The sequence below is a fragment of the Cervus elaphus genome, chromosome 20 (genome assembly GCF_910594005.1).
Source record: "Cervus elaphus chromosome 20, mCerEla1.1, whole genome shotgun sequence".
In the NCBI taxonomy this organism is placed as follows: Eukaryota; Metazoa; Chordata; class Mammalia; order Artiodactyla; family Cervidae; genus Cervus; species Cervus elaphus.
In genome coordinates, this window is record NC_057834.1 from 103,391,465 (window position 1) to 103,404,982 (window position 13,518).

Sequence of the window (13,518 nt, forward strand, 5' to 3'; positions counted from 1 at the left end):
TTTTTTTTTAAGTCTCCACAGATGATCTTAGTGTACATCCAAGTTCAGGAACCAGTGACTGGGATCACCATTGGTCTAGCTTTCCCTTGTTTGTATAGTGAAAGAGATAACTTCCTGTTTTTATTCAATTTTTCTCCCTTACAAATAGGAATAAAATAGCCACCACAATCATGTGCACCCAGACATTTCCATGCTACTGAAGTGCATGAGGGTTGAAAGGCATTTCTTCCAATTCTGTGTCAGTTGCTCATGAGCAGAAGTATTTGTACTCTAGGGTTTCAAGAAGCCCTCACAGAATCTGTTTATTTAACTAGCCAACAAGCGTTTATTGAACACCTATAGTAACGAAAGTGAACAATTGCTCTTATTAATCACTTCCCTGGGCTGTGGTCTTATGTCCTTTGCATATGGTCTTTAATTTAAATAATATAGTAAATAAGTAAATTAAATAATCTATGTAATAATTAAATTATATAATATAGTAAAGGAGTTAAGTGCACAGAATCAAGAGCCAGGCTACCAGCATTGAAACTCTGGATTCAGTTTACTCAGTTGTGTGATTTTGGGAAAGTTAGACTGTCGGTGACTCAGTTACCTCACCTATAAATTAGGGTAAAGGTAATACTAATTCCTGAAGCCTAGATGAGGAGTAAACGATGTTTGGCACCTGTTATTGTGTAGTTCCTCAGTCGTATCCAACTCTTTTGCGACACGGTGGGCCATAGTCTGCCAGGCTCCTCTATCCGTGGGATTTTTCCAGACAAGGATACTGGAGTGGGTTCCATTTCTCTCCCCAGGGGATCTTCTCAACCCAGGGACTGAACCCTTGTCTCCTGCACTGCAGGCAGATTCTTTACCACTGGACCACCAGGGAAGCTTCAGCACCTGCAAATGCCAAATACTATATACAGCAAATGCTACATGTATTTTTCACAAAGTCCTATGAAATAGCTGCTCTGATAATACTAAATTTGTACTTGAGGAAACCATGCTTAGAGAGGTCCCATGACTGGTCCAAAGTTACACAGCTAACAAATAGCAAAATCAAGATTCCAAGCCAGGTTGCCTGACCTCAGTGCTCAGATATTTTGCTATCATGCTCTCTCTTTTCACTGACATCTTTCTCTCTCAGTTGTGCTTTGGTGGACTCAGGGATTAAATATCTAAAGAGAGGTTTTTCAAGAGCCTGGAAAGTAGGAATATTTCACAAGTCAACTTGAAATAATAAGACATGCTCCCTAAAGTAAGGAAGGGAGCCTTTCCCAATCAAATTTCATTTTCCAAGGAAGAATGAATTTGGGTAACCTTTCTCACTCCCTGAAGTTAAAAATACCTTTTAAAAATGAGTTTGTCATGTCTTGTTGCATAACACTGAGCAGTATTTATAGAACATGGAAATGAATGTGAAAACTTGTATTTTGATTCATGGCCTATTAGAAGTGGTACTTTCATTAATAACTCTGACTTGAATTTTTCCTCCCAAGTTATTGGAGTGTTTATTAAACTTTTAAAGTATTTTCTCTGACTCAGAATGGGGAATAGAAAGATAGGAACTGGGAAGAAGTACATTTTTAGACACTAACATTGTCAATGACTGAAAAAGCAGTTGCAAGTGTTTAACCTGTCAGCCTGAGAACTGCCTTTCTGTAACTGACACTACGGGGTATTTTGTCCCCTGATGCTGAATCCTGTTAATTAGAGAGTTAATAATTGTAGTTTTCAGGAGTTAATTTCAAATAAAAGACTTTATTGGAACAATATATCTGTAAAAATTTAGGTACTAGCATTTAATGAGCAAAACTGTGTACCTAAGATGTGTAATATGTTGATTCCAAAATAATAAGGTTGGCAAACCTGTTATGAATATCTCTCCCCGCATGAATACACAGGCTGCTATCCTTCTGTTGGATTTTTAAAGGATGGCTGCCTCTTACCCTGAAATGTATTTCCAAGTTTTGCCAAGTACTAAGGTGACTGATTTTATTTCTTTTATTAGATAACTTAAGTTTCTCTTTCCTTTTTATATATTGCTTAAAAACAAACCTACTTTTACAGGCCTCCTGCCACCTAAAAGGCTCCTTGTTCAGCACAGAGAAGATTTCTTGCTGATCAGATTCTCCCCATTCTTCCCTTTAAGCAAACACTGAAAGCTTTCAGCAGCTGCCCAAGATATCACTTTAAAACCCTTAAGGCAGTCTGAAAAGCCTCCAAAAGAGCATGACATGCAATCAAAGTTTAGTAAGGAAAGTTTTAATGAATAAACTTAGTAAATTAGACAGCACTGCAGTGGGGTGATTAACTCTCATTTGTGCATTAGTGTTGAAATTAATTAAAATGTTTAAGCCATAGGAGGCTGGTTACCTCGTCAGGACCCAGCTCTGCCCTCAGAGCCAGCCTGGATCCAGGAGTGATTCATCTTACACAGATGAGAGGGGGATAAGAAGAAAAGAACGGTCAGGACAAATGTGTTTTCAATGGTGCTTAACAGCAGGGAGACCATTGAGACTTCAGAGCAATGCTACTGGAGTGTGACATCATAATACGGTATGTACATGTGGAGTGAAGTGAAAAGGACTTTGCACACACACACCTTTCCTCTCTTTTGGATTGGACTCTGTGTATATTAATTTCTTTGCCAGGTGGAATGCTGCAGTCCACTCTCGTCAAGACCACTCACAAATCAGCTGTTTTCCTGACTCTTTTGAAACCTGCTTGCCCCCGTTAAATGTTCACCCTGGGGAGTTCCAAGCAGTGCAGTGACATGAAAATGTGGGCTTGGTGCCCTGGTGGATTTCCTTAAGATCAACTCCATAGGATGTATGAAAATATAATTGCCTCAAACAGACTCTCAGACACACAACAATGGATTTATTGTTAAATTCCCTTGACAATGTGCAGAGCAGAAACCATCTTTTCAAGAAACCCCAAATATTCCATTCCCATTAGGTTTTTAAATATCTCATAAGCTCAATTTCTTTCCAGAACTATGGGTCTGTGGATCTTCTTATAGAAACCCATTACCGTGTAGCTGTTTAACAAATCTGTGCCTGCTTAAAATTATAAATGACAGCCTATTCCATAAAGAGAAAAGTCCTCTTTGACAGGAAAACAATCTCAGTTGGTTCTCCTTGGATAACAAATGGACTTGTGTCAGGCCTGGCACCATAGCTGTTTCCAACACTGGACTGCTATTTCTAGTTTGGGGGGGTCCAAATTAAGGGGTTTGCAGGAATTAGTGACTTCCTGCAAATCTGAATTATTTCCACCTGAGAAAACTGTCATGATTTGCTATGGATCTACATTAATAATTTTAAAAACTGTCTGTCTTCCTTATTTTTTGCTCTAAAGATTTCTTGTCAGACACGGTGTCAGAGGTCACTGTCACAGTGTTCCTTTGGTACCCATTAACTATAACCAGCGAACTTGTTCACTATTGATCCACTATGTCTAAGTATCTATTATAGTGGCTATAAAAGGTGGCTTCACATCTTTCTAAACAGATAATTCATAAAGGTCAAGGGGTCATGGCTTGTGCTATATTATTCACTGTAACTGTGACTGAATGAAAGAGAGAGAGAGAAGGAGCTAAGGGTCACGCATGTTAGACTAGAGAGGTAGAAAGTTGTGTGTCAATCGGACATGTTATTATCCATATAAATAATAAAAGGCATTAATAATATTTGTTCATGACCTCATTATTGATTCATTCTATTCTGAAGCAGATGCTCCTAGAGAGAGTGCAGACAGAGTTGATTTTTTACCACCAAAGTTCAGCTGAGGTTATCTCTAAAATGGAATTCAACTAAAGACAGTAAAATATACTCTGGCAGCAACATCCTGGGTCATGAGATTGATACATTTTGCAGGTAATGCGTCATCTGGGGTGAAGCAAGTTTGTTTGGGGAACAGGAGCCTCAAATATGAGTGTTAAGGATCTGCTAGGCTGATTGGTTCAGCACATCCCCATGTTCCTTTGGGATCCTTTGATTCATCATGTTCTGTAACCTTTGTTGGTTTCCATTGAACATTCAGCAATCACTGCAGAGACCATTGCTGAGGTTCCTAAGTACCCATTCAAAAGGTAAATATCTCATTGGAGAACAGTCAGGATCTAATGAATGAACCTAGCTTACAAGATAGCTGACACTGTTCTCATTTAATGGTGTTTACGTTTTTCTGGTCTTCCCTGATGGCTCAGTGGTAAAGAATCCGCCTGCCAATGCAGGAGTCACGGGTTTGGTCCCTAGGTCGGGAAGATCTCTTGGAGAAGGAAATGGTAACCCACTCCAGTATTCTTGCCTGGGAAATCCCATAGACAGAGGAGCCTGACTGGCTACAGTCCATGAACTCACAAGAGTCACACACAACTTAGTGGCTAAACAACAATAACACGGTTTTCTACCCACTGGAGAAGCTGGAGATGGTGTGCTTTCTCAAGACTACAGTTTGGAGGCAAGTAAATTGAGATGAATCATGGTGAGATGAGATAGTTAAAATGTCACGCTCCATAAGTTTGAATGCATCCTTTAAGTTCTGTATAGTAAAATGCAACTGAACATTGAAACAAGGGAAACAAAAAGCAGATAACTAACAATACAAATCCTCCAACTTTGACAAGGATGCTTCATGGCGAGAGGCAGATAGCACTTTTTCAGAACCATTCCTGGAGGCACACCCGGGGACGTGCACCCACACACGCAGCCAAACCCCTTCCTAATTTTACTTTCCTTTAACTATTTTACATATTATAATTGAGTGGGTGATGCATCAAAATTGCAAGCTTTAAGAGACAAACAGTAAACTACTAGCTCTATGTCTGTTTACAAGTGTTAACTAAGGGAAAGTCCCTAGGCAGGCGAGGCAAATTACACATTGTCCACAGCAAGTGTGGGCACCAATGAGGATGAGTTTCAGAATAGGCCCTTTTAGCTTCAGGAGAGGGTTGAAGAAAGGTTCAGGGGTGGGCTTGGGCGGATGTGGGAGCTGAGGAATCGCTTCTCTGATGTTTCCTTACAGAGCCCCATTCATTTCCAATATCTACTAACTCTATAACTCTTGAAGCTAAAATGTCCTAAGAGAAATCTAAGGATGACCTATTTCCTGGAAGCGACCAATTTAAGTTAATAGTCTGACCCTGGGAATAGCTTTTCTTCTTTATGTGAGACCCCAGTCACTGGGACAACTAAGGTCTTGAGGGAATTTGCCTCTAATATTTGTGGTTCTTAAACTTTTTTTGTGAATCAAAAACCCTTTTCAGAATGTAACAAAAATTAGGAGCCCTCTCTTTTTAGATAAAAACGGTCACACATACACAATTTTGCACATATTTTAGGGATTCATAGAATCCCTGAGGTTGCCACAGCTTAAGAACCCACATTTTAAATAGGCTTTTTAAAAAAAACAGATGAGCATTGATAGAATCTGCCCTTCCCTCTTCAATTCAATAAAGAAAAAAATGAAGCTTAGAGATGAGCCAGCCATTATAACCTTCAGACTCCAAATAATACTGTCCTTAATAATAATAATATTCACGTGTCATGTTAGTGGTCTCTATAGACATCTATATTCTTCATAATAATTTTTATTTTTATTTAATGTTTGGAGATGTTGTAAAAAGTGACTACTGTTTCAAAATGTGACCTCTGTGAGGTTTAAAACCTACTGAATCAGATGAGATATGAAAGCGTTCAATATAATGTATGACTTAAAGCTATGTTTTTTAAACTTTAATAGGAAATGTCTGACTCTTAGATCACTGTTTCTAAAGCCTGGCAGACAGAAACATGTCTTTTAGAAAGGTCTAATTCATATAGCAAACAGAGATCCGGCAGGGAGAATAGTGTCTTTCCCCTTTACCTGGTGCAAACCTTTAATTTACAATGAAAAAACTCAGCTCCGGTAATATTTTTTTTCCAGTAACATTTTAATAACTATAACTCATCTCATTTCCCCCCCAAAGATTACTCATGTATGTGCTGATACCTGAGTTGGGATGTGCTGTTTAAAAAAAATAGTAAATCATTGTCTTTGATCTCAGGAAGCTTACAGTCTTAGGACAGATGTGTGTACGCACTTAAGTGGTCGTTGAAGTGGCTTAGCATTCGTTGCCTTCTTCCTCCCTCCTATCACAACTCCGTTTTTATTCAAGTACCCACCCCTCCTCTACATAAGCTACGTGATTTAGGGGATGCTGACTCATACTGGGCTAAACCAATCATGGGACGCCTATAACACATCCTTGTCTGTGATTGGCTCAGGTATCCTAGCTTCAACCAATTAGTATTCCACATTCCCTGGGTGTTGGTAATTGGTTCAGGAATGGATCTGTGACCTAAATTGACCTCATCATACCAATAGGAAGGACAATCAAGGGGAAGGTTATCTCTCTTCCCTTCTAGCTGTATTCCCCCAACTGCTGTTAACAACCCTCTTGGCTGCGTTTGAGAAAGTTAGCCTGAGCATGAAGTTAAGACATCTGGGAGGGCAGATCTGAGAAAATTACAGACAACCAAAGAAGAAACCCTGAAACTCTCAGGTATCCTTTCCTGGCAGGAGGCAATGTAGATCCTTTCTGGATGATTCAGGTAAGGTATCTGTGAAGACTGGTACAGAGCCATCACTGTTGCTCAAAATCTGTGACGAGATTCAGGTCCGTGAACATTTGCTGAGTGCTCACGGTGGCTCAGAGGGTAAAGCCTCTGCCTGCAATGAGGGAGACCCGGGTTCGATCCCTGGGTCGGGAAGATCCCCTGGAGAAGGAAATGCGCAACCCACTCTGGTACTCTTGCCTGGAAAATCCTATAGACGGAGAACCCTGGTAGGCTATAGTCCATGGGGTCGCAAAGAGTCGGACACGACTGAGCGACTTCACTTTCACTTTCACTTTTCATGACTCAGAACAATGCATAGCAACCGGGAAGGAGTCTCTTACTTACTGTGTGACCTTAAACTAGTTGCTCCACCTATCTGAGATGCCAGTTCTTTATGCATAAAATGAAAATCCTATATGCCTACCCGCACTGTTTAGGCAGATTAAATAACACTTATAAGCATTTAGCCCTAGAGACTAGATTAATGATTCACTGGCTGACTAGGTGACTAGACAGTGTGAATAAATAATTTTCCCTACTTATACTGAATATGTGGTGTAGATTTGAGGATGTCAGGCCCAGTACTTTGGGAAATGTTATTATGAGATGAGCAAGTGATCCCCACTACCTTCTGGGGATAATTCATCTGGAATTTTTCTAATCCCGGAGATCTGCCCTCAGGGATTGCAGAAGCTCCTATTCAGTCATTAGTTAAAACAACAGGCTTCAGAGCCCGTGGTTGTGTACCTCTCCACTCCTGGGGCTCAAAAGGAAGCAACACTGTAAATTGCTTTGGAATGAATTGATTTGTGGTTTTGCTTGCTACCCATCAAGTGTTGGAGAGACTAGGTTTCAGCCCACATGCAGAAAATGCTTCTCAGCTGGTCTGCACAGCCTGTAAGCAAAGTAACTTTCTCCTTTCTATGAGGTGGCTCTTTGGGCCCCCCAGATTGATGGTGGTTCTTTGGCTTCCAAGGTGGCGTTAGCGGTAAGGAATCCGCCTGCCAATTCAGGAGACATAAGAGATGCGGCTTCGATCCCTGCGTGGGGAAGATCCCCTGGAAGAGGCATTTGGGTCTGAATTTAAATTTGCTCCCTCACTAGTTGTGTGACCCTGGGAAAGTGACCTAATCTCTCTGAGATTATTTTTTTTCATTTGTAAGAATGGGATATGCCTACCCCAGTCCCATAAAGTGGGAGTACACCTACTCCAAGAATTGTTATCAGGGTTAAACAAAACAAATATGAAAAATACATATTCAGCACAATATATGACATATGGTCAATAAACAGATGCTATTGTTATTTTGATTTATAATGGACAGCTGTCTGTCCATCAAATAATTGCCCTTCCTATCAGCACTTTGATTTCCTTTGGGGGAATTACCTTTTTTCCTGATTACTCATAGTCTTGGTGCCCTCTAGCGTGCTGTCTACTTTAGAAGTTGATAGGGTCCTGGAGACTCTGCCCACCAATCTTTCCTTTCATCACCTATAAAACCCTGAGGTAAGCATGTGACTTGAGCTCAGCCAGTCTCTCTCCTGGGATTTCTTTTTTTTTTTTAATCAGAATGAAGCAAGGATAGAAGAAACAGCGGGGCAGTAACTGCAGAACGACACCTTCCTTCCCCTCCTGCTGGTGCCCCAAATCATTCCTATAGAGTTTCCTTTTGCTTAAGCAGCTGGAGTGGCTCAGATGTAAAGAATCTGCCTGCAATGTAGAAGACCCAGATTTGATCCCTGGGTTGGGAAGATCCCCTGGACAGGGGAATGGCAACCCCCTCCAATATTTTTGCCTGGAGAATTCCATGGACAGAGGAGCAGGCTGGTAGGCTACAGTCTGTGGGGTCACAAAGAGTCAGACAGACTGAGTGACTAATACACACAAGCATCTGGCCTTTATTTCTGTTGCTTACAACCAAAGAAGTGAAACATCATTACTTTCTGTCTATTAGGAAACAAGTGATTTGCTTCACAGCCTGCCTCACCCCAATTTGCACCCCACCATACATAGAATGTTCCCCAAACACAGCCTAAGTGTTTATAGCTTCATGCATGTCTTCAAGATGTTCTTTCTGTTTGGTTGACCATATTCATCTCCCATGCTCCAACAGCAAACTCTAGTTCATTCTTCAAGCCTTGACTCAAATGTTACTTGCCGTGGGAAGCTTCAGTGACTGTTCAAACCCAGCAATGCAAAAGTAGCTAAGCCCCTCCACCTTTTTCATTCTTTTTCTCAAGACATTTACTACATTTGCCCTGTTTGTAGTACAGTTAGGTTATTTGCCATCATCTAGCTCGTGAGCTCTTTGGGAATGGGAACCAAGCCTTAGGCTTGTTCAACTTTGTGTCTCTAGTACCTACCTGGTCCAGAGCAGAAGCACAAAATGTTTTTGTGGAATGAATGGCATTTCTTACAAATAAACTGTGCAGTTTTGTGGACAAGCATTTATATTAGGGACATGTCTAGATAGCTTCAAAACACTAGCCCAATTCTTCAGGTCACTCAGTTCTCCCAGTCGTAGTGGACAAATTCGTCCTTGTCTTGGTTTTCCAAGTTGACAATCTGGATTGAGTCCAAATTTTTAAGAGCATTGTCTCTGTCTGTACTTTGAGAGTTACACAAGGAATCACAACAGGAACTGCTAAGACATATGGCTATGATCACACACTAAACACCTAACAATGACGCATCTAATCCTCATAATACCCCTATGAAACAGATGCTATTTTTCCCATTTCACAAATGAGTCACCATAATGTCAAGTCACTGCCCACAGTTATATGGCTGACAAGTAGGAGGGCTGAGTCTCCTACCTACACTGCCCTCTGCATATGACTCCAACTCCCCTGGAGTCACTGAGGGATGTAGTAGCCTCTCACTCATTCTATCACCACCCTGCCCTATTTCACAACTTGGGAACTAGAAGCAGATCTGGGTGACCATATGTGGGAATCTGTATCCCTTATAGGATCCAGTGACAATGAGTGCAGAGCACAGACATGAAGGAGCAGTATATTTAGCTAAACTCCAATGGGGTAGTGATGAAGAGGGAGGGGAATCCTTTGGGGCTATTTGAAAATACTAAGATACCTAGAGATAACCTTTGTGCCAGGAGTAGTCATGTTATTGTGTATTTCAGTTGCTTAGTTGTGTCTGACTCTTTTCCAATGCCATGGACTGTAGCCCGCCAGGCTCCTCTGTCTATTGGATTTCCTAGGCAATAATATTTGGAGTGGGTTGCCATTTCCTTCTCCAGGGGATCTTCCCAATCCAGGAATTGAACCCATATCTCTTGCATTGCTGGTGCATTCTTTACCGCTGAGCCACTAGGGAGGCCCTAATCATGTTATTCCTTGGCTAAATTTACAGAGCTGAAATTTAGTGAGTGGTGGAGAACAGTGGTTCACTGGTTGGGTCAAAGAGTCATGAATGGGATGCCTGGCTCTGCTGTGGGACCTTGTGTGACTCAGTTTTCTCATCTGTAAAAAAAGGCATGATGAAAGTCTCCAAGTCATAGGAGAGTTCTGTAAATTAAATGAGGTAATTGCATGGAAATTACTTGGTATATCTGGCATCTACTAAGTGGTTATACTGGGGCTTCCCTGGTGGCTCAGTCAGTAAAGATTCTGCCTGCCAAATGCAGAAGACGCAAGAGATTCTGGTTCGATCCCTGGGTCGGGAAGATCCCCTGGAGAAGGAAATGGCAACCCACTCCAGTATTCTTGCCTGGGAAATCCCATGGACAGAGGAACATGGCAGGCTACCGTCCTTGGGGTCCCAAGAGTCGGACATGACTTAGCAACTAAACCACTACCATCGTGTGGTTACATTACATACATTTCAATGCAAAGTCACTGTTTTTATGGGAGATTTAGTGACCAATGGCACTTCAGGTCTTTTAGGGAACAATGAGAGAAAAAAATAGGGGTGAAAAGAGAGTTTTCCAACCACTTTGTCAGGGAGAGCATAGCCCTTAAGACTGGATGCCACTGCCTGCAAGTCCCACGGGCCACCCAGTTTTCCACAGGATTCTACTGGGTTAAGCAGAAGATAGGATTTGTGGTTGCCCAGTTATCAGGGGTGATGTTTCTGTAGGATTATTCTGTAACAGCAAACCTAAAATCCTTTTTTTTTTTTACCTTTTCCCCTTTAAAATTTCCAATGTGGGGGGGAACCTTCAAAGATGAGTTGGTCAAAAAGGCTTATTTTATTACTAGTGCCTTCCTCCAAAGAGCTAATGATATTTCTCATGAATCCTGAGCATTCCATTGGCTGTGACAGCCAGTACTTGGGGAAAGTTTGCATCAGCCTGTCTGCAAGCAGAAGTTAGGCATGATTTGCCCAGAGCCTGATGGAACACATGTGCCCTAGACCCTGAGATTAGGGAAGAGAGGGATCCAACCTGCCAGTTTATTTAAGCTTCCAACTTCCCAGACTCAGAAACTTAAAGCCTTCCAATAATTCCCATAGAAACCATACTTCATCACAAAGCTCTCCATGAGCTGCAGACGAAATACATACAATAAAGCGTATCTGTGTAATGTAAGAAATATATTCTCTTATGCATCTGTCTCAGCTTTTAATAATCATTGTTCACATGGCTCATAATTAGACACATTGCCCGAGAGACATTGGGGTTGAAAACGGAGGTGGTGAGTATAAGCATATGAATGCATTACTGAACTCCAGAAGTGCCAGGCCCGCATCAAACATGGCAATAAGACCTCTCCATGTAGGATTTGATAGGATGAAAATAAATCTATTGCCGTCTTCTCTCTATTCTATTAGTGCTGACGTGTGAATGATACACTAAATAACATTCTCAAAAGGCAAATCCCACAGCACGTGGGGACCTCTTGGGACTGCGTGTAGGTGTTGTGATTCCACAGCTGGTATCACTGTGAACTCCCACCACTGGGATATGGAACAATTTGTAATGTAACAATTAACAGAAATATTGACTTAAGTATGCTCTCGGCAGGGGGCTGGTAACCCCAGGAATCAGCAGAAGGAACAGTACCGTGCCATGTACAGTATCTCAAGGGATTTGAGCAATTCAAATGACAGAAGAAGCACCCCTGCCCCCTTCCATGTGGCTCCAGGTTGAAGCTAAAAATGACACTTTTCCTCTACCCGGGTTTTGAGCTACACTGAAGGGATGGGCTGTATAAAAACACAAGCTGCAAAAAGCAAGGAACCACAGGGCTTCCAGCTTCACAATTTTGCAGATTCTAATTAAGAAAATGTTCCACCGGTCCTGAGACCAGGGACAACACAAAGCCGCATTTTGCATAGCCCGGATGATTGTAAAGCTCCCTACCCGCCACCCCCCACCAACCCCAAAACTCCATCAGCTTCTGTCCCCACCCCCATCTCAGTTCTCATCTACTTTCATCTTGCTCTCAGGATCCACTAAAGTAAATAAGATGTCCACCCAGATAATGGAAACCCCACCAGCTCTCGGTTAGTGCCTTTTCATGCCAATTAAACACATTTTATACAGTCATCGTAACTGCATCAATGAGTGCATTCAGAGACGCCGATAGGGCTCGGCAGACGTCAGCCGAGCAAATGAAATGTATTTCATGCAAGTTTTCTCTCTGTCTTATTCTAACCACTTGGCAACGGTCTCAATTGAAAACATTGATTCTGAAAGATATATATGGATATATAAACTGATTAACCAGCTTATTTGCTGCTGATTACTTTACTAATAAAGATCTCAGAGTGCTTAATTTAAATTAATACTTCCTTCATTAATGAAAATCCAGCTTAGAGCATAAAAAAAATCTTGACAGATGCATTTATTGCACAAACATACATTTATCTACGCCAAACCAATTGAATATACAATCATATTTGGTTGGGGTTATAACTGATAATGATTCAACAATTATTACTTCAGTTAGGTGTGTGTTGTTCACCAGAGTCGCTCTGATAGTCTGATAAGGTTTTCTCCTTTTGGAGGCTGTGAGGAGCTAGGGGGATGTCCAGGGATGTATGTGAGGCAAGCTCAGAATATTTGGTCACTTTTGAGATAAGGGGCAAGAGAGTCTAACTTCCCCTTCCCAACCTTTCATCCTTCTTTGCCTCAAAAAACAAAAAGGAAGACTGGCTGATTTTTCTGTGTAGCAAAAATGGAAAAGGGGACAGACAAAAGGTGTTAAATGTGAAAACCCAAGGATTAAACAAAATTGGGCTATTGATTAACCAGTGTGTTAGTCACCTGGTGTTTGTGCAGCCAAATAATAGGGTCTCCGGCCTTTTGGAGTTTATGGGATAATTTCTCCCAAGATGTGTGAGTTCCTTGTGCTGCGGGTAGACTCGTGGGCGGCCGGCCAGACCAGAGTGACAGCGACTCAGCGTCGGGAAGCCCCACTGGGTTGTGAAATGAACAAGACCCTCTGTGCCCCTGATCAGGCCTGTGTGAGCCCCCAGGCTTCAGGAGCAAGCATCTCCCAGCTCCTAAAGAGCTGACATATATCCTGCCTTTAAGACAAGACTACAATTGCAAATCTGAGAATATAAATTACACTTTCATCTTTCTTTGGTTTTCTTTCTTTTGCTTCAGTTTTCATTCCAGGATAAACTTTCCTGTCAAAGGGACATTTCTGATGTGTCAAATTCACCACTGTAATGAACAGGTTGACAAATGTGGAAGGTGAGCAGACATTTGGGTCTGCCGCAGCTGCCTGCAGCCAGAGGAAACCGTGACTTTCACAAGGATAACGAGGCTTTGAAAGATGGCGAAAATGTCGCCATCAACCTGCCCTTCTGCTACTTAGTAATTAGATAATTAGTCAGGCCCTAATTACGGGATCAGGGTGCAGGAAAACAATTAGCTGAAAGAATTACTACATAAAACTGAAACCGAGATTCCTGAAAACAATATTTAATTTTATGATATTAATATTTGCAGCAATA

General features: G+C 41.5%; 1 long non-coding RNA gene across 1 annotated transcript; it reads left to right on the forward strand.

Moving 5' to 3' along the window:
- The first annotated feature begins 2,360 nt into the window (after nt 1-2,360).
- On the forward strand, nt 2,361-13,139 carry LOC122676679. The gene is made up of 2 exons (XR_006335629.1): nt 2,361-2,544; nt 12,836-13,139. It is a non-coding gene; the product is annotated as an uncharacterized LOC122676679 (long non-coding RNA).
- The last annotated feature ends 379 nt before the right edge of the window (nt 13,140-13,518 follow it).